This window comes from Triturus cristatus, chromosome 11, assembly GCF_964204655.1.
Source record: "Triturus cristatus chromosome 11, aTriCri1.1, whole genome shotgun sequence".
Classification (NCBI taxonomy): Eukaryota; Metazoa; Chordata; class Amphibia; order Caudata; family Salamandridae; genus Triturus; species Triturus cristatus.
The window spans coordinates 191,381,456-191,405,379 of NC_140594.1; the positions used below are offsets into that span (position 1 = coordinate 191,381,456).

The 23,924-nt window shown below is 42.2% G+C and overlaps 1 protein-coding gene across 1 annotated transcript in view; it reads left to right on the forward strand.

Moving 5' to 3' along the window:
* RPH3A (rabphilin 3A) overlaps nucleotides 1-23,924 on the forward strand; it is an 889,811-nt gene that overhangs the window by 272,103 nt on the left and 593,784 nt on the right. The window lies entirely within an intron of this gene.

Below are 23,924 nucleotides of genomic sequence, written 5' to 3' on the forward strand. Positions count from 1 at the left end.
ACGTATATACAATCTAGAATTCATTGCAGATTTAGTCTTGGTAGTGAAAAGGAGGTGAAACCCAGTGCAGAGGGTAAATTACTATCCAGGTTGAAAAACAACTGTTGTGTTGCAAGGTGTTTTTTGAATGTCAATCCAGACATCTGACTGATACATTTGCACTCAAATATATATTTATTGCACTTACAACAAATGCTTCTCAAATGCTCCCAGAATGCCTCTCACATGTGTTTCAAGTGCTCCATACATATGTCCACAAACAATCCTTGCATGTGAGCAAGAGTGTTACATTTTTAATGTCATCCCTGGCAATAAAGAATGTAGCAAATCTCAACAGATGTGTTCAATTTGTTTTATGATGTGCTTGATAATTGTGAGTAACCCTTCTATTAAAAACCAACCAGGTTCACAGTGCACTTATGAAACATTTATCTAACATTATATGAGGTGTCTAAAACACTGAATTATAAAACATGTAATGAGACTGTGTTAATACTTCAGGTATGAAATGGCAGACTGGAACCTCAAAGACTGCATTTTGTCTTGCTTTTTAAAATAATGAGGCCATTTATTGCACACATAAGTGTGTAAAAACTACTACAAGCTGAGGATAGTATGTAGGAGAGAATTAATTATTTAATGTTGCTGCATACCTGCACATTCATTATATGAAAAGGAGGTGGAGGATTTTTAGTCCAGTGGCTAACTTTTTGAAATCTCAATAACTACAGTGAGGAAAAAATGTTTAGAGCCACACTAGAGATGCTAGAGTTTTGTTACATGCAACAAATACTCTCTTTACAATTTAGGAATAAGTATAATCAAAGTAACAAATCCAAACAGTTCACAGTCCCAAACTAGATAAACTGTACAACAATATTTTTTCTGTACTTCATTAGGCCTATGTAACAAAATGTGTATTGTGCTTAAGATCTAGTAGTTGTACAATACTGCAATGATTTACAAAACCAGGATTTCAAATACCCTTTGGTTCAGCACGATCACGAAAAAGATATGCACACATTCAAACTCCTATTTTGTGCAATTAATCATAGTAAACTTCGAAACAGAGGATGCATTCTTCTGAGAAACATTCTTCTGGGAAAGCATATGGATCATACACATACTTACAGTAGATATAGGACTTAACATAGATACTGAATATTTATATTTAACTACATTAATTCCAATGTGCACCTGAACTTTTGTACCTTTTCTGATGTTTTTTGATGAAGTAACTCCATGTTTACTAAGCATCTTCCATCAAAACTCTGAAAAACTATCCACTGGATATCTTTATGAAGTGATGTATCTTACCTACCTAACCATTAACTAGCTGGCTAGCTGTCCATTTACACATTTCATATTAAAATGCCTCTGAACTTTTCAAATGAGGATCGTATCCTGTATTGGCATTGCCACCTGTTTAAAAATGAACATATGTGAACAGTCTCTTTACTTTCACCTCTGCTGTGAACAAATGCACCTTCTATCATCAATGTCTATGTCAGGGTAGTCTACTTTTCCTCCAGTTACCACAGGAGATTGTACTTGTCCTCGCTGTGGTGCCTTCTTGCCTTGGTTATTACAACAGCATTTTTGCTAGCTTCCCCAAAAAGTCAAAACACAAACTGTCATGAGATATGTCACAAGACAAATTTTCAATATCAGGCACCAAGGCCAGATGAGAAGCATTGAGGATTGTACGTGATACGGATTCAGGTATCATATGGGGGACACTATTGCCCCATTTATCATTGGAGCAGCGACATATGTTTCTGGCAGATTTGGCTCAGTAATATGGTGACTACCCAATTGAAATTTTTTGTTTGATTTGACCAATGACTTAGAAGACTACTTTCACTAATACTCATAACAAGATTCTACAGAACATTAAGATATTAGAGGCCTAACGAAGTTCAGATGCTTGTTTGAATGAAACGTGCTGGCTGAATGTTCATTTCACGGGGATTTTATATATTAATATCAAATAAAGGAAGAATATTTCTGAAGAAACACAATTGAGAATTTATGAATTGTGATATTTCCGGGTGCACCATTCCACTTCTTCATAGCAAAGGGCAGATAAGTTTACCTCTGCTTTGAGATCTTTGCGTTATCCAATGATTAAAGAGAAAACCTGCTATGCATTGTACACAGGTCTTGACATTGCCATGTGCCAGGCTACCTGACCAAACTTGTAAAGCCTTACCAGCAATCTAGTTGCTTAAGATCATATTTGTGCAAGAATCCTGGCTCTTATCAGACTGATCTAATAAAAATTGTCAGTAGATCGCTACATGTGCACAGTTTTTGCCTTTGAAACATTTCCTTCAGCCATTTAAGATGGGAAAAGACTCACTAAAGTTCAGCCCAGGCAAAAGACACATCTTTTCTGATTCTCATACAGCATTGACTTACCAGACTTCAGCCATATTTAATACCTGTCCTCATGTGTGAATAAGTTCATGTGCATTCTCTTTTTTCTACCAGTCAGAAGCTGAAAATTGGCTTACTGGAGTATTATCACACATCTCTAATGCTTTTACACCACTGCATGCATGTTGAGACTTTGCATTTCGATCATTAGGTGGAGGCTAGCAGACGGTGCAAGCTGTCTGCTTGCAAACAACCTATTATCAGATCACTAAGATCATACAGTGGACCTAAAGATCATGCATTGCTTACCAGTGATTGGCTTGTTGTTACTCATTTGCTTGATTTGTATTCAATGGCTTGTCTTGTCCATTTTGTATTTTTCCCTGGCCTAGAGCATAGTTTTGTTGCTTGCCCTTCTATTGCTCACTACAATTTTCTTTGTGCTTTAGCACTCCATCACAGTGCATACGTTTTCCTGTTGACTCCCTTATGGGCTTCTCTTTCCCCATCCTGCTCCGTGATGCTTTTCCCTCCTGTGTCTATCTGCTTTTGTTCCCCGACCACGCTGCTCTCTCTAGTTTCTTTTTTGCTTAAGCACTCCAGGCCTGGGTGTGTGCTCCAGCTGTCTCCCTTTTGTGGTTATCTCCCCCTCCCTCTCAGTGTTGCTCTCTCTTATTGCCACGGCATCAGGTAGCAATCATCAGGAGCACCTCAATGGGGTCCCACCTCCAGACAGAGCCAATTCCCTGGCAAAGTCCATCTGAGAGGAAACAGGGTGTTAGAGAGGCCAGATGAGGGGTAGAGCTTTTAGAGACGTGAAACACCTGAGAGGGACTCCTGAACAATAGAGCAAATGCGTAGGTTAACACAGTGTCTTGAGACTCTATCTGGGTCTTCTTGTTTTAATCTAATATGCATAAATATACCTTTCAGAGAGGAAACTGTTGATTTATTTCCTTAGTGTCAGACTCACTCCTGCATATGCATGAATTATTTCTTTTTAGACTAAAAACAAACGGTATGAAATTAGCACATCACATTGAACATCATGGACTCAAAGCTTCTCGAAAGATCAAAGAACTATACACAATCACAGTCCGTTTTACATTTCTTCTCTCAGTCTCCAGCTTTATTAATATTTATTTGATCTGTAAGGATTGTCACATATTATGCCATCTTCTTGCCTCACAGGGTCTTTGTAAATATCACATCAATCTTTCAGTTCGCAAGGTTTCTCTGCCGTTCTTTGTTACAAAATATTTTTGTTATGTTAGGTGGATTTGTATGGCTCAACTTATCACCCGTTAGGGTATCCAGGTGCTGGAGAAGGAACGGGGCCCGACAGCACTCCTAGTTGAACAGCCAGGTCTTCAGCATCTTGTGGAAGTTGAGGAGTGGAGTAGCAGTTCTGATGTGTAGGAGTAGGCTAACCCTCCTGTCTTGCTTTTGCAGATGCACAGTATTCTTGCGAGGAAGAGAGCGGTTGAGCGTAGTTGTCTAATGGGATAGTAGAGTTGGAGTTGGTCACTGAGGTAAGCAGGTTCTGTGTTGTGGAGAGTCTTGTAGGCATGGATGAGCAGATTGAACTTGCAGCATTTCTAGCAGGGTAGCAAGTGATGTTCAGTGAGGTAAGGAGTGATGTGGGTGTGGGGCGCTTAGGATGAGTCTGGCAGCGGTGTTTTGGATGGGTTAAAGTCTTTTTTTTTTTTAGATGGTTGAAGCTACCAACGTAGAGTGGATTGCTGCAGTCGAGTCTGCTGGTGATGAGGGCTTGGGTGAACATGCATCTAGTGCCATTTGAAGGTCTTGCAGTGCATGCTAAGGATGTGGCAGCAGGATGCGTTCACGGCATTGAGCTCTTTGTTCATTATGAGTTTGTCATCTAGGGTGGTGCTGAGATTTCTGGTGTGGCATGTGGGGGTCAGCATTTGATATAGGTCGGGTGGCCACCAGGAGGAGTTCCGGTTGAGTGCTTATTTTCGAAGATCAGGATTTCCGTTTTGTCCGTGTTGAGTTTGAGGCAGTTCTCTCACATCCGGTTGGCTACATTGGATATGCTGGTGGTGAAGTTGGTCCTGGTGGTGTTGTCCATGTTATTGAGGGAGAGAATGGGCTGAGTGTCATCGGCATAGGAGACAATGTTGATGCTGTGGGTTCTTATGATCTAGGCAAGAGGTGCCATGTATACTTTGAACAGGGTTGGTCTGAGGGAGGAGCCCTGGGGGACCCGGCAAACTAGCTTCTTGTGTTCGTAGGTGTAAGTGGAGAGTGTGACTCTTGTCCTATTGGAGAGGAAGGAAGCAATCCAGCTCACGGCAGGCCTTTGGCTACCTGGGTCCTGGAGTTTAATAATGAGGGTGGCATGGGAGACAGTCTCAAACGCTGCCGAGAGGTCAAGCTGGAGGAGGGCGGCGGTTTCTCCTCTGTCCATGATGGATCGGATGCCGTCCATGATGGATTGGATGTCGTCCATTGCTGTCAGGAGGGCAATTCCCATACTTTGGTTGCTGCGGAAACCTGGCTGGGTGGAGTCCAGGAGGTGATGCTGTTCAAGATGGGTGGAAAGTTTCATGTTAATCCCTTTCTCCAGGCCTTGGCAGGTAAGGGCAGGAGCGAGATGGGCCTGAAGTTGCTTAGTTCATTCCAGAGGTCAGAGGGTTTCTTCAGGAGAACTGCGACCTATGCTTGTTTCCAGCTGTCCAGGAAATTTCTGCTGGGAATGGAGGAGTTGATGATGGTGGTGATCAGTGTGATTCCCAGGTTGTACATGTGGTGTGGGCAGGGGTCTCTGTGGGACCCTGAGTAGATAGTCTGGTTCTGGTGATGTCCTCTGTGGTGAGGGGGTTCCAGTTTGTTAGGAGGTGGGAGCTCTTGGAGGTAGTGGGTGGTTTTGTGATGTCCTCTACAGTGAGTTGCGGTGCAAAGTTGGTGTAGATCTTGAGTATTTTGTTGTGGTAAAAGTCAGAAAGGTCATCAAAGAGGATCTGTGAGGGTATGATGGTGTTGGAGGCTGCTGTAAGGTTGGTGAGTTCTTGGACGATATTGAAGTGTTCTTTGCTTGGGTAGGAGCAGGATTCTAGTCTGAACATGAGGGCCACTTTTCTGGCTTTAATGAGCTTTTCTTTGGTACGTTATTACATTGAAGCCTTTTTATAGTACTACCTCCTTAGTAGGATTTATACCTATGGTCTTTTGAGTCATGACCTTTCTACTTAGGCAATAGTCCAAGTATTGCAGAGCGCGTATCCGTGCTTCTGCCTGGTCTATGGATTCACCTTGAAAAAAGACCACCAACCCTATCTTAAGCTTGTCCTACAGATCTCAACCGCCTCCTTTTCTTGCACTCCTTGGATCTGGGAAGGAAAGCGGTAACCTCTCTTGGGGGGCTCTAACCCTTGAGAACAATCCAACACAAAATGGGCACAGGGCATTCCCCCTCACACTGAAACGCTCTAAATGAAATACTTTATAACGGGAGCCAACCAAGAGGACCAGAACTTAGTTTTCTGGGAGCTGGAGTCCAGACACAAACAATGATTTTGTCCATATGCATTCCCCAATAGTCCTTATGGCTGAATTACATAGTACAATGGGATTAATGAAATGGCAACAGTGAAATGTTCAATTCAGCACAGGTAGCCGCAGTCTTGTTGGTAATTAGTCTTGACGAATAATGACATGTGTTTTTCGCACCTCCTGTCTGCTCTTTCTCGTCTATATGCTACTCCCCCCACCCTACACTGTGTGTTGATCTCACTTGCCCATGTGCTTCTGTGGTGTTTCTTCCTCATTGTGCTTCTTTTCCCTTGTCTTTCCCCACCCACTCCTTAATTTCATCCAGCACCTCAGTCCTCTAAACTTTTTTTGTTTAACTGACGTTTTTAGTGTATATTTTTTATTTGCAATCCAAGTAGTGTTCATCATTTTGGATTGTACATGAAAAATTAAAGCAAACGGTGTTCTCATCCTTCCCCCGGCATTCACATGTGTTCTGCACACATTAGTGGAATGATACAACTATCATTGTGCCCTCGTTTCAAAAACAAAAAAGTAGATGATGCTGCATAGTGCCGTTGTGCTATACAGCATCACCAAAAGCTATTGGCAAAGCCAAAAAGTCCAAAAGGTGAGAACTGCTGGCTTTGCCAATGATTGTGGAATCTTGCTCTCACTTATATGACACATCTTTTTCCCCCCTTTTGCCTGTAGCCTTGTAGTAGTTATTCAGTATGTATATATGCATATATTTGGTATTTCTAAAGTGGTAACATAGCCAAAAGGTAGTAGAGTGCTCTACGTGCTCAAGGACAAGCACAAGTCAATGAGTAATAGGAGAGGAAGCTGGGTTGTGGATGGTTACATTGTGATCTAGTGTTCTTTGAAAAGGTGAGCCTTCAGCTCTTTACTAAATTGGAGCAGCGTTGGAATAGTCCTGGTGGATATGGGCATGTAGTTCCAGATCCTGGGTGCATAGATTGTACAACATTACTGTGTTGTTTTTTCTCTGTTACTCTTCTTAGTCTGCAGTCTGATGATTTCAGGTGTTCTGAGAGCCACCAGAGATGGTGAGATTGTATGTAATATAAGAAGGGGATGCTGGTCTCAATGACTTTGTAATGATGCATCTGGTTTTGAAGATGGTGCAAACCGGCAAGGGAAGCTATTGGAGTTCTATCAATATGGGGTTGATCTGATCATATTTCTTCAGGCCCTGGATGAGATGTGCTGCTGCGTGTAGGATTCCCTAAAGGGTACCAGTGTGGTGGCTAGGAGGCCTGGGTGTAGATGATTGCCATTATCCCAATGCGAGAGTATAACAGCTTGAGCAGCAGTTCTGAAGTCACTCCCTGGAAGAAACAGTTTGACTTTCTTTAAACGAGAGCTGATACCAAGCTGTGTTTGGTTTTATGGCAATGTGTTCCTTGGTGTGAGGTTAATGTCTATGGTGAATCTAAGTGACTTAGACTTCAGTGAAAGTAGGGGTTCGAAGCTGTCCAAGTTCATGTCAATGTGTCAGGTTTGTATTGTATCTCGTGGTTCTTCTTTGGAAATAAAAGTATTTCGGTCTTGGTTGAGTTGAGCTTCAGGTAGGCGCTGGACATCCAGGTCTGGAAGATGTGAAAGCAGTGTTTGAGGCACTGAATGTTTGAGCCAGAGGAGACTTTCAAGTAGACATGTGCATCATCTGCATTCTCAGATAAATGAGGCATCTGCATATAGGCGCATCAAGATGACATGACCAAACACCCTTGGGATGGAGGGTGATGGTTACCTTACCAATTCTACTATTGAACATTGAAGGTCAGCCAAAATAGGCTGAATTAAAAGTGGTGCTAATACACACGCTGGTCTCAAACAGTTTTTGTTTATATTTCGTTTAAAAAAAAATAATCCATCTATTTTCGGTTTTGTTCATCATATGGCACCATGCCTCCCGTATACAATCTCTATGCGATACTACCCCTCCTCTATGCAGCCTTAATAACTGATACAATAAGCTCTCAATCCCCCAGTTACATATCTCTTTTCTGTATTTATAGCCACTATAATAAATGTAGTACTGAAACCTATAAAACAGCAATACAAACCTCTACTCTTTTGTCTTCGTTCTTCTGAACCTAATTCATCCAGGAGGGTTGTATGTCAGAATATCATCATCAAACTTGTGGTTTGACAGAAATATCATGTCAATAATACCTTCGCAAAAATATTATCATATTTGGCAGGATTTTTCTGTTAGTAGTTTCAGTGGGACAATATTTTTGCAAACATCATTTAGTACACGTTATTTCTGTCGGGCGCAATGTTGGCGATGGTATTCTGGTCCCATACCTTCCAGGAGCAAATTATGGCCAAAGGGTGGATACATTTTTCTCAAGCGACCTTTCCGAAAGAAATCGCATCCTTTTCTGCTTTATATTTCTGGATCGTTCAACAATACTTGGGTAGGAACTTTCCCTGGACAGTTCAGAGGTGAAATGAGTTGCTCTTGCCTTCCATGAATCTGCTAATCCATCATTGAAGAGGGCTTTATGATAGAGGACAGTAAATACTGTGACACAGTATTCTGGGTCATCTTCCAAAAATTTGCGTTAAGCAATGCTCCAGGGAATTGTGGAGGGTTATAATTAGGGACTAGTCCAATTTCTGGCACAGACCTTTTTGCATAAGACCGCTTTCGTGCATCCCTTCGAATTCTGGATTTATTTCCCACATATCTTTGAAATTATAGAAATCACCTATACATTTCCTACTTGTGCCTAAATTTACAGGTGGAGTTACTGTGTGGGCAAATATCAGAAAGGAAGGAGAAATTACCAGGGCAAAGAGTGTGGGCTGCTGTGGCAGCTATGAGCAAAAAACAAGCAACCTTGTATGAATAACGATATTGAGCGAACTTGTAAAGTGCAACGTATACCTGGAGGCATCTTGGCACTATCTGTGATCAAGGGTAAAAGAGAGACCTAGTTAGAGAACTGCCACATTTTTAAGGACTTTCTGAAATTTAAGAAAGTGGTTGTGGATTTCAGAATTTGGCGAAGACAGTTCCATTTAAGGGCAACACATCTAATGAAGCTCCTGCCTCCCCAGACATACGCTTATAAGAAGGAACCACCAGATTTCTGGAGTGGCTAGAGTGTAGGGATCTACCTGGAGAGTACATTTAAGGTTATTCTTTAGGTAACCGGGGCCAGTTCCATGAAGGTCCTTGTATGCTATGCAGAGAGCCTTAAAGGTGATGCGGTGTTCAACAGGCAGCCAGTGAACTTTTATTTAGTGCCTGGGATACTAGGAAATCACTGTGGTAGGTATTAATTTTAATAGCAGCTCAGCAGAGTTGCAGTTTAGGCTGAGCAGAAAGTCTTTGAAGCAATGAGATCTAGCCCATCACACAGAGTGACCCTTGTTCCCTGTAATGGAATGCAGGAATCAGGAGCGCTCTGCTGTATAATTATGCAAAGGAAACACAAGGAGATGCTGGACAGAGCACTGAAACTTTTCAGACACTCGCCCTCAGTCACAAATCTGAGTTTAACCCATCATTGTTCTTTAGCTCTCTTTGCCACCCCAGTTCAGAATCAGACATATGCAAATCAGTCTTGACTCTGTTCCTTATGGGAACAGTCCAGCCCGAACTGCCAAGCCAGGTCTTCCCTGGACTGGAAACAAGCATCTTGGGATCAATTTAGGGGTAACACCCCTCACCAGCCAGGCCAGCTTGAATCCAGTGGGAAAGTGAGTAAGGGACCCACGTCTGGGCATACCCTGCCAAATTAGGGCAAACAAAGGAAACACAAGCAGATGATGGACGGAGCACATAAACTTTTCAGACACTCATCCTCAGCCACAGATCTGGGTTTAATCCATCATCGTTCTTTAGCTCACTTTGCCACCCCAGTTCAGAATCAGCCATATGCAAATCAGTCTTGACCCTGTTCCTTATGGGAACAGTCCAGCCCGAACTGCCAAGCCAGGTCTTCCCTGGACCACAAACAAGCATCTTGGGACTGGTTTTGGTGTAACTCCCCTCATCTCCCTGTGTTTGCTGTATAAATATGCAAAGCGGGGGTGGGGGGATGAGAAACAATTACTGGGAGTGCAGATAGCCTGGCATTAGCACACGGATAATGTGTCGGGAATTGTCTGTAGAGGGAGATGTGCTATTGGGACTTAACCTTGCCATCATGATTTACAAATTGTAGCTGGAAAGAGTTGTAGGTGTGCAGAGACCCAACACATTTCAAATAGTTTGTTTTAGGTCCATGTTAAATTTCAATTACGCTGGAGCAAATGGCGTTATTTTAGGAATTTCATGTTACACTTGTTAGGTGAAATTGCACCACATTAAATAGTTATGATGTGTTTGCAGCAAAATTGTGGCACAGGAGGGTGGGAACAAGGCAAATGGCCAGGCACCCCCTGCAAATCGTGGAGGGGCACCATTAGTGTCTCCTTAGTGCGCAGTCCCTTGTTTCGGTCACAATGAAGCGAAGGGTGGCTGGACGGGGCGTCCTCAGGGGGCATCTGGGACAGGTGCATTTAAGGCTTTGAGAGGCAGTGATTGGCCTCTTTTTCTCTCCACCATGCTGAACCATGTGAAGAGATGATGTCTCTCTCTTTGGGAGTCATTTCAGGTGGGGGAGGGGGGAGGGCAGCGACTTGCACGTTGTAAGCGCACAGTGACTGTCATTTACGCTGCTTGTGTTTTATTTTTACTGTGATTTACATTCCTGCATCTTAAAATTGATTCCACCGTAAAATATAGTGGTAAATGCCATATTTGCATTTCACATAATTACACTCAATTTTTCTGAGATTTCACTTAATTACGCAACAGCAAATTACCTGATTTTCACACATCCCTACTTGTTTTCTAAACATTCAAGAATTTGAAAATAAAAACACTGAATACAGTTTGCTGCATTTTTTCTCGTAATTTTTAGCTTTGGTCTCGGAAACATTATTGGGATTTGTCACACCTTTTAAAATATTTTCATTCGTGTTCACATATTGTTCTGCAGATTTGGCCTCCCTCCTGACTGTACATAGAAATGGTACCCTCATTCATCTTCGATTGCAAACTGAGCCCGGGCGGCCCTTGGAATCACTGGCTGGCAGTCCTGGAGGGTTTGTCTGTGGATGCTTGTTGGTTGGGTTGAGATCCTGGCGGTGAGGTAGAGCGCGAGTGGACCCGCAAGAAGCTGCTCATGGTGACGTGGCAAGGGATGGAGCTAAGATGCATGAGTGGGTGTGTTGGCCAGAGTCTGGGTCTGACTGGCACATAGGGCAATCCGGCACTATCCGATGACCTAGTCTCATTGGTCCGTGCGTGTGCTGTTTTTTCCTCTGATGTGGCCGATTTTCATTGTTAACTTTCCTGATCTCACCATAGGCATTGCCTGCAGCAAGCACAAATGTTTGCATACCGTGCAAAACACCTGTACAGCCTGACTATAAAAGTTCAAAACTAACCTATTTGCTAATGTGGGCCACTTTGTTTAGCATTCAGGTTCGCCAATGGGGGCCACTTTTATTTTCATGCTAGGTCTATTATTTTTTCCCCAGTCCAACCCTGGTCACAGACCGAGGCAGAAGTGGTTGGCGGTTTTAGACTCTCCACCAGATTGTCATTTCATCCTTCCGCAGTCGATAAAATGAGTGCCATTGAGTTGGTAGATGCTACACAAATTGTTAGTGACAGTGTACAACTATGTGTGCCTCATGTGCGAAATTATGGCAATGGTGTTGGTTTTGTAGTAGAATATATGTTGTGAATTCTGTCAATGTCTGTGAGGGAGAACGTCAAATAATGACGCAAAAAAACCATTTTCATTAAATGTTTGGGATTAATCAAGTGGCTCGCCATTTACAAAAGGACTAGTCAACATCCCCGTGCCTGCGGCCATTTCTTGATTGCCCCAGAGCGTCTTCGACGACCTATAATCGGCGCCTAAAAACATAGAAGACACAGTATGGACCCAGGATTCCAGGGTGAAGTATTTCACTCTGGTATTTTTGAAGGCTCGCGGTGGTAAGTAGGCGTAACACTGTATCGGCTTAGCAGACACTACACTTTAACTGCAAAGCAGAAATTGTGAAACCTGTCAGGTTTTAGGCAATTAGTTGCATTGGAAAATGCTTATTCTGCAAGCGAGAGAGCTAAAAAGAGTTGCACCGGTTATTGCTAGCAATTTAGGTTTTTCTGGGTTACATAGTTAATGGACATTTCCTTATAATGATGCCATTTACTATTTTAATAACATCACAAAATAAAATGATTGTAATGCAATTCTGTACTGTTCACTGTTTAAAATGTCAATATTTTGGGCACTGTGTTCCCGAATTGAGTGAGTGCAGGCTGTGTTCTTAGCTGTTGCCCGACTACAGCTTCAGAGTACTGTACAGTTCACTCTTTTGCATCACACACACCTCTTTTTTCAGTATATCTTCAGAAATAATGCAAGGCAATGACTTAAAACGCCTCCGAGCCTTGGAAGGTACTCAGAGCATTCAGTCATTCGTCTTTTGTGCAGGGATATGTTTTATTAATAGAACGCACTGTCACATGTGGGGTGTGGGATAGATGCAAATGGAAAGGGACTGGTACTGAAGCAAACAAAAACGGTTTGCAATGGCAGAGGTATACTGCCATTTATAACCCGAGACCGGGGCAGAATTTTCGTAGTTGCGCTATGCAAAGCTCCGCGAAATGGCACATAATCTCCGCGAGCACGTAGAAATTCCGCGAACACACGGAATTGCTTGTTCCGCCCGTTCGCTATGCTTTTTTCCTGTTCGCGAATGCTGTTTGCGTGCTCGGGGGGAAATATCTCGCGAACACGCATTTTGAAAGCGCTAACAAGCGAAAAAATTCTGCGAAGCAGCGGATCACGGAATTTTTGGCATTTCCGCGTTCTCCGCGGAATGCAAAATTACCCAAATTCCGCAAATTCTGCGAGCGGAACGGAATTTACCGCCCAGGCCTAATTGTAACAATTGTCAGAGAGGGGGTACTGCCATCACTGTTACACCACTAAATACATACTGATTGTGAAAAATGCAAAGGTCACGCAGAGAGCAAGTATAGAAAATCAGTCGTGCTTATTCACCAGGGGAGTGGCAGGGCTTAATTTCACCCCTTAGTTTTTGGTGCTCAGAACCGCACATAATCAACACCGGTGCGTTTCCTGAGCACCAGTTAAGAGCACATTAATTTACAGGGAGATTCAGTGATTTGCCCATAATCACAGGATGTTGAGGTGACCCCGAGACTCGAACCTGGTCCCCCAGCTCCGAGGTCGGCAACTCTGGTCATTACGCCACATCTTCTCCCCACTTTCATGGTCCGTAGTTGGTTCTGTTATAGGCAGCGCTAACAGGAGAAATGGGCTGGTGCAAGCTGGCTCTTGACAAGAGCCCCGGCACTTATTGTTTTTTTTACAAATTAGCCACTGGAGTGGTAAGGGTCTGGCATGTAGCCGGTGGTACATCATGGAGGACACTGTGAATAACAGTTTACTAAAGCATGGTTTGGTAGCGCACTGTCATTTATAGACTGTATATTTTCTATTGAAATGAAGGCAAAATTAGAACTAACATGCTGGTTTACTGATAAAACTATAGAGTGCCTAAATGATAATGTTTAGAAATTGGTTTTTAGCTATTTTTTATCATTTGAACACCAACAAGTAAAGTGTTGATTTATTTTTATCCTATTAAAATCTTTGCTTCCATCACACTTTCGAATTACAAAAATGTGCTTTATTTGTGCTTTTCTAACAGTGTATATTTGGAAATAATTGCACAGTTAATTTAAAATGTATTTAAATGTTGGTGTGTTAGACGAAAATCACTTTCTACTAAGGCCTTTTCTTTCACACTCCTCGTATAAGAGAACGAGTGTCTGACAGTACTTTTCAGTCAGAGAAAGAAAAGTAAACACCACACTCCATTTAAAAAATATAAGCACTAATTTGTCAGAAGACATTGCCTGACATTTGACCTCTGTCTTTAACCACATAGTAATTGTGACAGGATACAAAACGACATTCAAAGACATCTTTATTGCGCTTTCACATTCTGAACTTCAGTATGCTTATTTTGGGGGTGCAGCAGCACCCACACAGCTCAAGTTAAACACCTATGCCTGAGACACTGTTTAAAATTGTGCATCGTTATAAAGAAGTTGTTTTTAGGTCAAGCCTAGCGGCATCGCGCATGCACTGCTCGCTCTGCGAGACTGCTGTAGTAGAGTATGGGAGAAAAGCCAGGCCCACTCACCTCCCATATTTTTCATTGGTTTGTGTCATTGTCTTCCGTAAATGCTGCCTTCCGATTCATGAATAGGCTTGCTAGTCCCTCCTTATTACGGCCTTGTCTTTATTTATACCCTCCCATAGTGAGTGCCCCTTTAACTTCAGTTGTTACACAGGACCTGTTATTTAGTCTGTAAGCACTATTTACTTTCTTGAGTTTCTCTTACTGCAGGCCGGACATGCGCTGCTTCAGCTGAAACCACTTGTGTTTATTTAAGCAGCACAGCCGCCACATAACACGGGTGCCTGGTTTCAATCACTTTAACCCAGCATTGTCTCGTGTCTGTTTCAATCCCCCAAGTAAAACGGATTTAGAAATGATCAGCAAATTAAGTCATGTGAATTCCAGGTAGCACATAATCCTGTGCTAATGGGCTGAAGCTGACAACAGCAAATCTGTGTTACATGTCATCTGTACTAAAGCCATCTGATGTGTTGTTTTCAAAAGCCTGTTTTATTAACACCAATACCACCAATACCACTACCACCAATATCACCACCAACACCACCACCAATACCACCATCACCACCAATACCACCACCACCACCACCAATACCACCACCACCACCAATACTACCACCACTAATACCACTACCATCACCAATACCAACACCACAAATACCTCCACTAATACCAACACCAATACCAAAACCATCACCAATACCACCACCAATACCACCACCACCAATACCACCACTACCAATACCACCACTACCAATACCACCACCACCACCAATACCGCCAGCAATACCACCACCACCAATACTACCACCACCCCCACCAATACCACTACCACCAATATCACTACCACCACAACCACCACCAATACCACCAACACCAATACCACCCTCACCAATACCACCACCAATACCCTCACCAACACAATCACATCCACCACCACCTCCATCACCACTAATACCACCACCAATACCACCACCATCAATACCACCACTACCACCTATACCAATACCACCACCAATACCACCACCACCAATACCAATACCACTACCACCACCAATACCACTACCAATACCACCACCAATACCACCACTAATACCACCACCACCACCAATACCAGTACCACCACCACCAATACCACCACCAATACCAGTGCCACCACCACTAATACCACCACTGCCAATATCACCACCACCAATACCACCACCAATACCCGTACCATCACCACCAATACCACCACCACCAATACCAGTGCCACCACTACCAATACCACCACCACCAATACCACCACCACCAATTCCACCACCACCACCACCAATACCACCATCTCAGTGAATGAGGTGGTAGCAGGGGCACTGTACAAGGCCTGAGTTGCAGCCGAGACCATTGCTCCCTCCCTCCATGCCTGCCATAAAGCACATCCCACCCTGCACCAGGAGGTGAAGCCAGGGCCCTACTACAGCTGGAATGTTTTTTAATTAGTGCAAAAACAACAGTTGATGGACAGAATACAGAACAATGTCATACATTCACCCCAGTACAGAGATCTGGGCCTAAATCCATATTTTTTTGCTCACCATGCCATTCCTGTTTGAACCCAGCCATATGCAAATCAGTCTTGACCCTGTGCCTCATGGGAACAGTCCAGCCCGAACTGCCAAGCCAGGTCCTCCCTTGACTGGAAACAAGCATCCTAGGACCGGTTTCAGGCATACCCTTCCCACTCGGGGTGACAAATGCAAAAACAACAGTTGATGGACAGAATGCAGAACAATGTCATACAGTCAAAACATTCACCCCCAGATCTGTGACTGGGGGTGAATATTTTGCCAATGTGCAACATTCCGTCCATCATCTTGTGTGTTTTGGTGTTTTTTAATTAGGCCAAAGATAGCAATTACATTACGCAATACCACACTACACACTCAAATCACAGAGAGGGCAGGAAATAGCCCCCCTCTCGCTCTTACTCCTGAGCCGCAACAGTGTAATCACACAGCAAAAGAGCGCTTTGTTAGTTTTTATAGCTCGGATCATATGTAACTCTCACTTCACACTTTGTGTCTGTGTAATTTACAACACTTACACATCTTCTTCACTGCACTATTTATCACATCACATCGCCGGCCGGTCTCTTCCTCTGATATGTACAATGTAACAAGCGGTCAAGAAGGCCCTTTATTGCAATGCAATAGGTCTTGCATTTGTGATAGTTTAAGCTATTAGTATTGTAAATGACAAAGCCTTTTATTCATATTTTAAAACCCAAAACATAAATAACAGGCTTTGTCATTTACAATGCCAATAGCTCAAACTCGCGTGAATGCGAGACCTATTGCATTGCAAATGCTTGTTCTCTAAAGAATTCAAGGTTTCTGGGAGACATTCTAGACCTACGATTCTTAGTCTTTTGACTTCTGCAGACACTACTGGAAGGATTAAAAACTGAGTGTGGGTAGTGAATACATCTTTGCTAGGTTTTACTGTTTGCTTTTGTTTCCTAGTTTATAAACAAGACAGGCTGTGCCCTTATGTGATTGTAATGCAATGTCAGGCACTTGTCTTTCTTCCAATCATGACATTGGCTCCCCAAGTGTGAAGGATGAAAGACAATTGGAAAGAATGGAGTGGTCCGAAGGGTTGTGAAGACCCTTTGAACCTGCGCTCCCTCTGCAGCCCGCTGATTAAATCAACAGGTTTTGCATAAGTTTCACAACTGTCTGCATGAGCAGCATCTGCGAAGACTTTCCCACTCCAACCCATCAAGTAATGAAATTACCTGACCTCATTTTGCTGGGAATAGTACGGTTGAATTATTCCTGATTACATTTGTGAAAAGCCGACCCTCCATGCTCTTCTCCAAGATTTAGCAAACACACAGCAAACAAGTTTCATTAATTTGAGAGCGAAGGAATTTGCTTCTATTTCTTGGGCTAGAAATATAAGGCACGAACATTCACAGTAATATATAAACTGTTTCTTGCTCTGTTTTTACCATACAGAAAAAGTGTGTTGACCAACATTTCACATACTAAAATGGTCAACTAATGCGGCACAATTTGATGAAATGTGAAGTTAATATCCCACAGAGTATTCTTTATTGTAAAGAGAAACATCCGCTCATTAACACAATTTTATTATAACCGCAAATAGTTAACATTCATAAGATTCTGTGGGTTTATGCCATTATGTACGATTGGCAAAATAAATCACAGAAGACATTTTATGTACATCAACAAGCTAATGAATGCTTAAAATACATAATTTATGTGTATGGCTGGGCAGTTTCTTCTTTTCCACTGCGTAGTATGTGAAAGCAATTCACCGGCAAATCCACCTCTATTTCGGGCTGTGCGAATGCTGACCTCAAACAGAACAAAGCAAGAACATTAGGTGGAGAACTAGAGTAGGGTCCATAAATCAATGTAAAATTGCAGGCATGACCAGAAACCTGAAGTCATCAAAGATTGTCCATTGCACTGGCGTTTATCATTGGCTCAGAATGTTATTAACAAAAGGCCCCTGTGGGACCTGACATTCTTGGTGTGGATTTCCCCCAACATTTTGTCTTCCAGCCCCCTGTTTTTGCTGACTTGGTTTTTCCTTGCCTTTGGACTCCTCTGCACACTTTACCACTGCCAACAAGTGCCAAAGTGCTTGTTCTTTCTGATTTAAAAATAGTAACATGGGCTTACACCCAATTATCATATTTAATGTCCTTGTAAGTCCCTAGTAAAGTGGTACTTCATGTACCCAGGGCCTGTAAATGAAATGCTAGTAGTTGGCCTGCAGAACTCATTGTGCCACCCACTCAAGAGGGCCCTTTAAAAATGTCTCAGGACTGCCTTTGCAGCCTTTGTGTACAGTTTTTAAACTGCCATTTCCATCAGGCAAAAAAAAACCTTTAGAGAGGCTCACCTTTTTAAAACATATGTCATCACTAGGATAGGCTAAAAAAAGCCATAGGGCAGGGTGCGCCATATTTGAAAAGCTGGACATGTAGTTTTACATGTCTTGGTAGTGAAAAACTCTTAGATTCATTTTTACTACTGTGAGGGCAAACGCTAACATAGGATAGCATTGGGCTAAGTTATTAAATTTAATAATTGATCACTTTCAATTTGGAGCTGGTAGGATTGTTGAGTCTGGTGTCTAATGAATTGTAATTTAAAACCCTCTAATAGTAAAGTCAGATTTTAATTCACAATTCTGAATTAGAAAGTTGGCATGTTCTTGTCATGGCTGCATACTGGGTCCTGGGTCACATGACTAGGTGTAGCTGGCAGTTGTTTTTTGTATAATGCTCTCTGACAGTGAAACAAAGGGCATTTGTAAAATTATTAAATGTAACCTCTTCATATTTTTCATACCATCATGCTCATCACACATTATTGAATACAATTTATCAATGTTTCTCGGTTACCATCATGCCAATCCCAGCATTTCTTATCATTGCTATAAAACCTTAAAATCTGTGCACCATTTAATAATATAACTACTTACCAGTAAACTACAGATGCAGAGGTAATGCAAAGTTTTTCAGTTGTTTCAGCTAATTTTAATCAAATTGTTATTACATAGATCAGTGTATCTCATATGTGTTCATGAGATCAAACCCCCATATGTTCATCTCTATCCTTACTGCTGAGCTATGGGAACCTCAGATTTCCATCTTTTTTGCCATCTTATTAAAAGCAAATGCAGCTATCCTTTCCATTGCAGCAGTAAACAAATATTTGTCCTTTTGCCGAGGCAGTTATCCCCAACAATAGACAAGAAAGCAATATGTTTTAAGATACAAACCAAACAGGATTCTACCCTCCTGGGCAACATGGAGTTTCAGAGCACCCTCTCCTTATTGTTTAAACCTGTTTTGGAAATTAGGGACATCATTTGTCATAATCCTAGGCCAGTTCAGATTAGCATGATATTTCATTTGCAAGAGATAGCTTGAGATTCCAGTTCATACAGGAGTGCAAACATTTTCTTTAGTAAATCTACACCATGAGGTTTTCACTCTTTCAAGGTAAACGCCAACTAGATTACATTTAAATATTTTTCTCATTTGTTTCCATCTAATAGTCAATATTTTTTACTTTGAGTGAGTTGCGTCAATGTGAGTTAAATATTTGTATTCATTAATGTATGAATCAGTTCCTGTCTTTCCACTTACCTTCTATCACACACCTCATAGTTGTCTGCATATAATTCTGATCTTTGTTCATTTGGATGTTCGGGCGTCAATTTTAGCTAGGACACAGAGTATAGTTTTTAATACCTTCGGTAAATCCCCCAGAGCCTAAATTTAAATGTGCAAGGGTACACTCTTATAGGAGTCTGTAAGTAATTATAATCTCCATCAAAGATATATTTCATCTGACGCTTTGTGCCAATGTGTGTGCATTTAACTGCAGAAGTCCACTGGCAATTCCCACTTTTCCCAATGATGGCCATATCCATATTGTGAGAAACAAGATTGTTTATCTTTTGGGGTGAGGTCAGTCTTTGCGTGACCTGTGGCTACACTCTTTCAATGTCAAAATAACCTGTTTCATGCTATGTAAATCAGTTTCTTTGAGGAATACCTTCTCACCTTTGGTGTCCCCAGAGAAAATACATGTGCTACATGTATATCAAAACCAAAACAACAAAACGTTAAGATATAAACTACAATAATCGGATAGAAGGTTCAGGAGTTATTTCAGAAACAAAAACTGTTAAAAGTGAAGTCAACAATCAATGTTGATCTACTTAAGACTTATGTACTATTTGCAGTAGGCCGGTACAGCTTGCTGTGTTCAATGACCTTCTATACTCTATTGAGCTTCAGGATAGAAGTTCCACGTGCCAAGCTGGCTTCACTGGCAGGATCTAGACTTGTATGTCCTTTGGATTCAGCTGGGGCCTAGTGGCACTACACCCTGTTCTCAGCCTTGCAATTCAGGTCTGGAGTTGCGGACATCGCTCTTCAATATTCAGACACGCGAAAGGCAGCAATCAGGAACAGGGGTGTCTTCCTGTCTTCTGTTCCAGGCAGTTCACTCATACCCTAACACAGTACTCGAGCACAATTCTTCTGCAGTAAAAAATCACTTTTGTGCCTATAACAAAATTATGAGCTGATTTTCCAGGTGTTCTTTTTTCACTGATAGATGGCTCCCGAGTTAGCCCAAATATTTGCCCATTCAGACTCAAAATGGGCCCTAGCCTCTCTAGTGTATCTGGAGTTTTTCTAGGGTTTATCCGCTGAGCTCTGTAAGACCAGTGGAGCCCAGAACACAAGCATAAGTGTTAGATATTTTACATTAGGCATAAAGCAAGAAAAAAGAGGCAAAGCAAATGCACATAGGGCTGCAGTATTGAAAAGAATACATTGAAAATGGTTGACAAGAGAGCAATTAATTAATCAAAACTGGAGAAAAAAATGTATACATGTAGAAGATTCCGATGAAAGATGCGCACTGAGCCATGGATTGATTTGCAGGAATGGTGCAGTCAGAAGAGAACAGAACTAGCAGTCAGTTTGGTCTGCAATCCATCTTGAAAGAGAAAGAACCTTGTTGATTGCTTCCTCATGTGGCTGGACACTACTATAAGGCAATACATCATATTAACTTTGTAGGTAAAAGGTCAAAAAGAATGCAGTCATGAGTAGGACATTTCCAAAAAAGTCTCAAGCTTTCCAATGAAATCTATGTTTCAGTTCTGCAGCGTGGCCTGTGAGATCTTTTCGGCATGGCACTCGCTGGACGCGAGCTCACCAAAATGGCTGAAAATACTTTCACGTGGTTGCCTGCAACTGAAACGCGCAGTGTAGAGGGAAAGATAAATGGCTAAAATAAATCATTTTTAGCATCTCATTTGCCGCTAGATTGCCCCTTTCTTTTTTGCATCCGTTGGACAAGAAGAATGGCAGTGACATTTCCATTAATGTATGAGGTCGATAAGTACAGGATATCATTGGGGCTTCAGAAAGAGGCTTAAAACTGCAGAAAAGCCATACTGTGGCAGAGGAGAGCAAACCGCAAAGATGCCCATTCGAAGGAAAGCTTCTTCATTCTGCTTTGTTTCAGGTTATGTAGGTTTTTGTTATTCACCTATCAATTTTTGATAGCACTGGATTTAGCTCGTTGGGCCACAGAGCCTTTTGTTTGACATATTATACAAGTTCTAGACTTGCTCTAACTTTTGTAAGTTTTGAGTAACTGGGGACTAGAAATAATGGGCCTTTTTAGGGTTTAGTGGGTGTGGGATATGCCACATAGGGCGTCCCAGGCATCTGCAACTTTTTGGCAGATGCCCTGCCAAATTCTAAACAAAGTCCATAATTGTAAAGGAGACATTCTGGATCAAAAAGTCCAATAAATATGGTGATATTGTATTGTATAATAAAATGCATAGTTCATGCCCCCTATGATGTTTAAATAATCATCATTTCACGAAGTCTTTTAATGGTAATCATTTGCAGTATTTTAGTATTTGGGAAAACTCTGTCCTAGGTTTAATAATACAAAATGTGCTAAAGGTATGGGAGAGGTGAAGGGGAGGGTACATGAATGAGTGTGGGAGAGATAACGACAGAGGAGTTCTTGATCTACAGAGGACAGGTCAGAAAGGGAAATTTCCACTCCCGTCCTAGAATATTTGGGGAAAGGATAACTTTCCCCCAGATATTCCATGAGGCTTAGTTGTTAATTTAACTCCAACCCTAAAATATTTTGGGGAAAGTTATAAATTCCCGAAGTATTTTTAGGAAGGTTTAAAAGGCATTTATTTTTATTTGCAGAAAATGCTGCCCAAGGGCACAGTTCAGGGATGAAATAGAACACTGTTTGTTATGAGGCACCACAAACATTTCACTGCAAAGAAATAAACTCTTGTCTGTTTTTAATATCGATTTAACACTGAATTCACACAAAAATGAACAGGACATTTAAACCATTCTGTGGAAAATTGGGTTACTAGTTGAGGGGGGTGAAACTGTACACAAGCAGTAGCCACATTTCTTGTCCGGGCACACCCCAAATTAACCTGTGTTTAACCCTCTGGTAGCTTGTCACGAAAGCAGTCAGGCTTAACTTAGAGCCAATATGTAAAGTATTGATGCAGCAATTCAAACCGTAATAAAGTGAAAACACAACAGAAAAACATTACCACAGCAATATAGAAAAAATGAGTACAGTTTAATAAATAATTTAAGTCCAAAACAACAACAATCTAATCAGTTGAACTGGAGATATGCAAATTTTGAAGGTTTAAGTGGAACCAGTGCCTAGAAGCACAAAGCGTCAACAGCAGTTATTTGGTCGCACCGGATCACAACAAAGTCACAACTTCATGCAAACCATGAGCCGGATGCAGGGACCAAGTTAGGCCCGCTGAACTAAGTACCTTAAATCCTGGTTGCAGAGCGTTGTGAGATCCCACATCAAGGATGCGTTGCACCGCAGCAGTTCTGAGGAAGTTGCTGGGCGGTGATGTGGAGTTCTACATCATCGTCGACAATGCTGTGTCAAAGAGGGGCTTGCAATGAGAAGACCTGCATCCCGGATGCATTACGAAGCAGCGGTTCCAAGGAAGCTGCGGGCTGTGATGCGAGGTCCTACATCAGGGATGCATCATACATCGCTGGATCCAATGCGGCAGCAAGAGGATGCTTCATTGGTTCTGCTCACAGGACCAGATCTGGGCTGATAGAGCGCCTTCAGCCCCACCCTAAGGGTCCAGGACTGGGACAAGCACAACTTGGTGGGCAAGACTCACAGCAGTCACAGTCCAAGTGCTGAGTTCAAGGTGGCTGGAGACTTTTCTGTCCCTGAGGCTCTGATCAGGAGGCTAGCCGATAAGACCTAAGAGTCAATCTGGTAATTCTGGGTTAAAGATGCTGGTCCAGTCCCACTCAGGCAGAAAGGCAGCAGAATAACAGTCCTTCTTGCAGCATAGCAGTCCTTTTGAGCTTTCCACAGGTCCAGTGGTGTACTGAGGAGTTGGGTCTGAGGGTCTAATATTTATATCTCGTGCCCACTTCGAAGTTGGGAAAGTTCTGGAGGTTTCCAACCCCAGAGGTGTCTGGAAGTCCCTGTCACCCTGCCCTGGCCCCAGCTTGTCTGGGGTCACAAAAGACTAGTATCAAACCCTTTGTGAGCTTGCTCAGTCAGAGCCTTTGTAATGTTCAAGTGTGGTAGATGAGCGAACCTCCCCCACATCAAGTCAGAGATGGCTCATACTGCCAACACATATTCCCCCTTTGTCTCACTGTCTGGTAGCAATACACAAAGATCAACTGCCAGCTACACTTAGTCATGTGACTCAGGATACATGTTGCAGACAAGACAAGAAAATGCCAACTTTCTAAAAGTGGCATTTTCAGAATTGTGACTTCAAATCTGACTATGCCATCAAACAAGGTTTTAAATTACAATTCCGTAGACCCCATACTCGACATTCCTATTTGCTCCCTATTGAAAGTTATTGCTTGCTAAGCGTAATAGGATAACCCAATGTCATCCTACGGGAGAGATAAGCCTTGCAGTAGTGGACAACAAATTTAACAGTTTTTCACTACCAGGAGATGTAAAAGTTAAAAGTACATGGCCAATGTTTTAAATACACTGCACCCTGTACTATGGGCTGTTTAGGGTCTACACGAGGGGTGAATTATATGTATTGAAAAGGAAGGTATGGGTCTGGCAAAAGGTTTATTTTGCCAGGTTGAAATGGCATTTTAAACATGCACACACAGGCTGCAATGGCAGGTCTGAGATATGTTT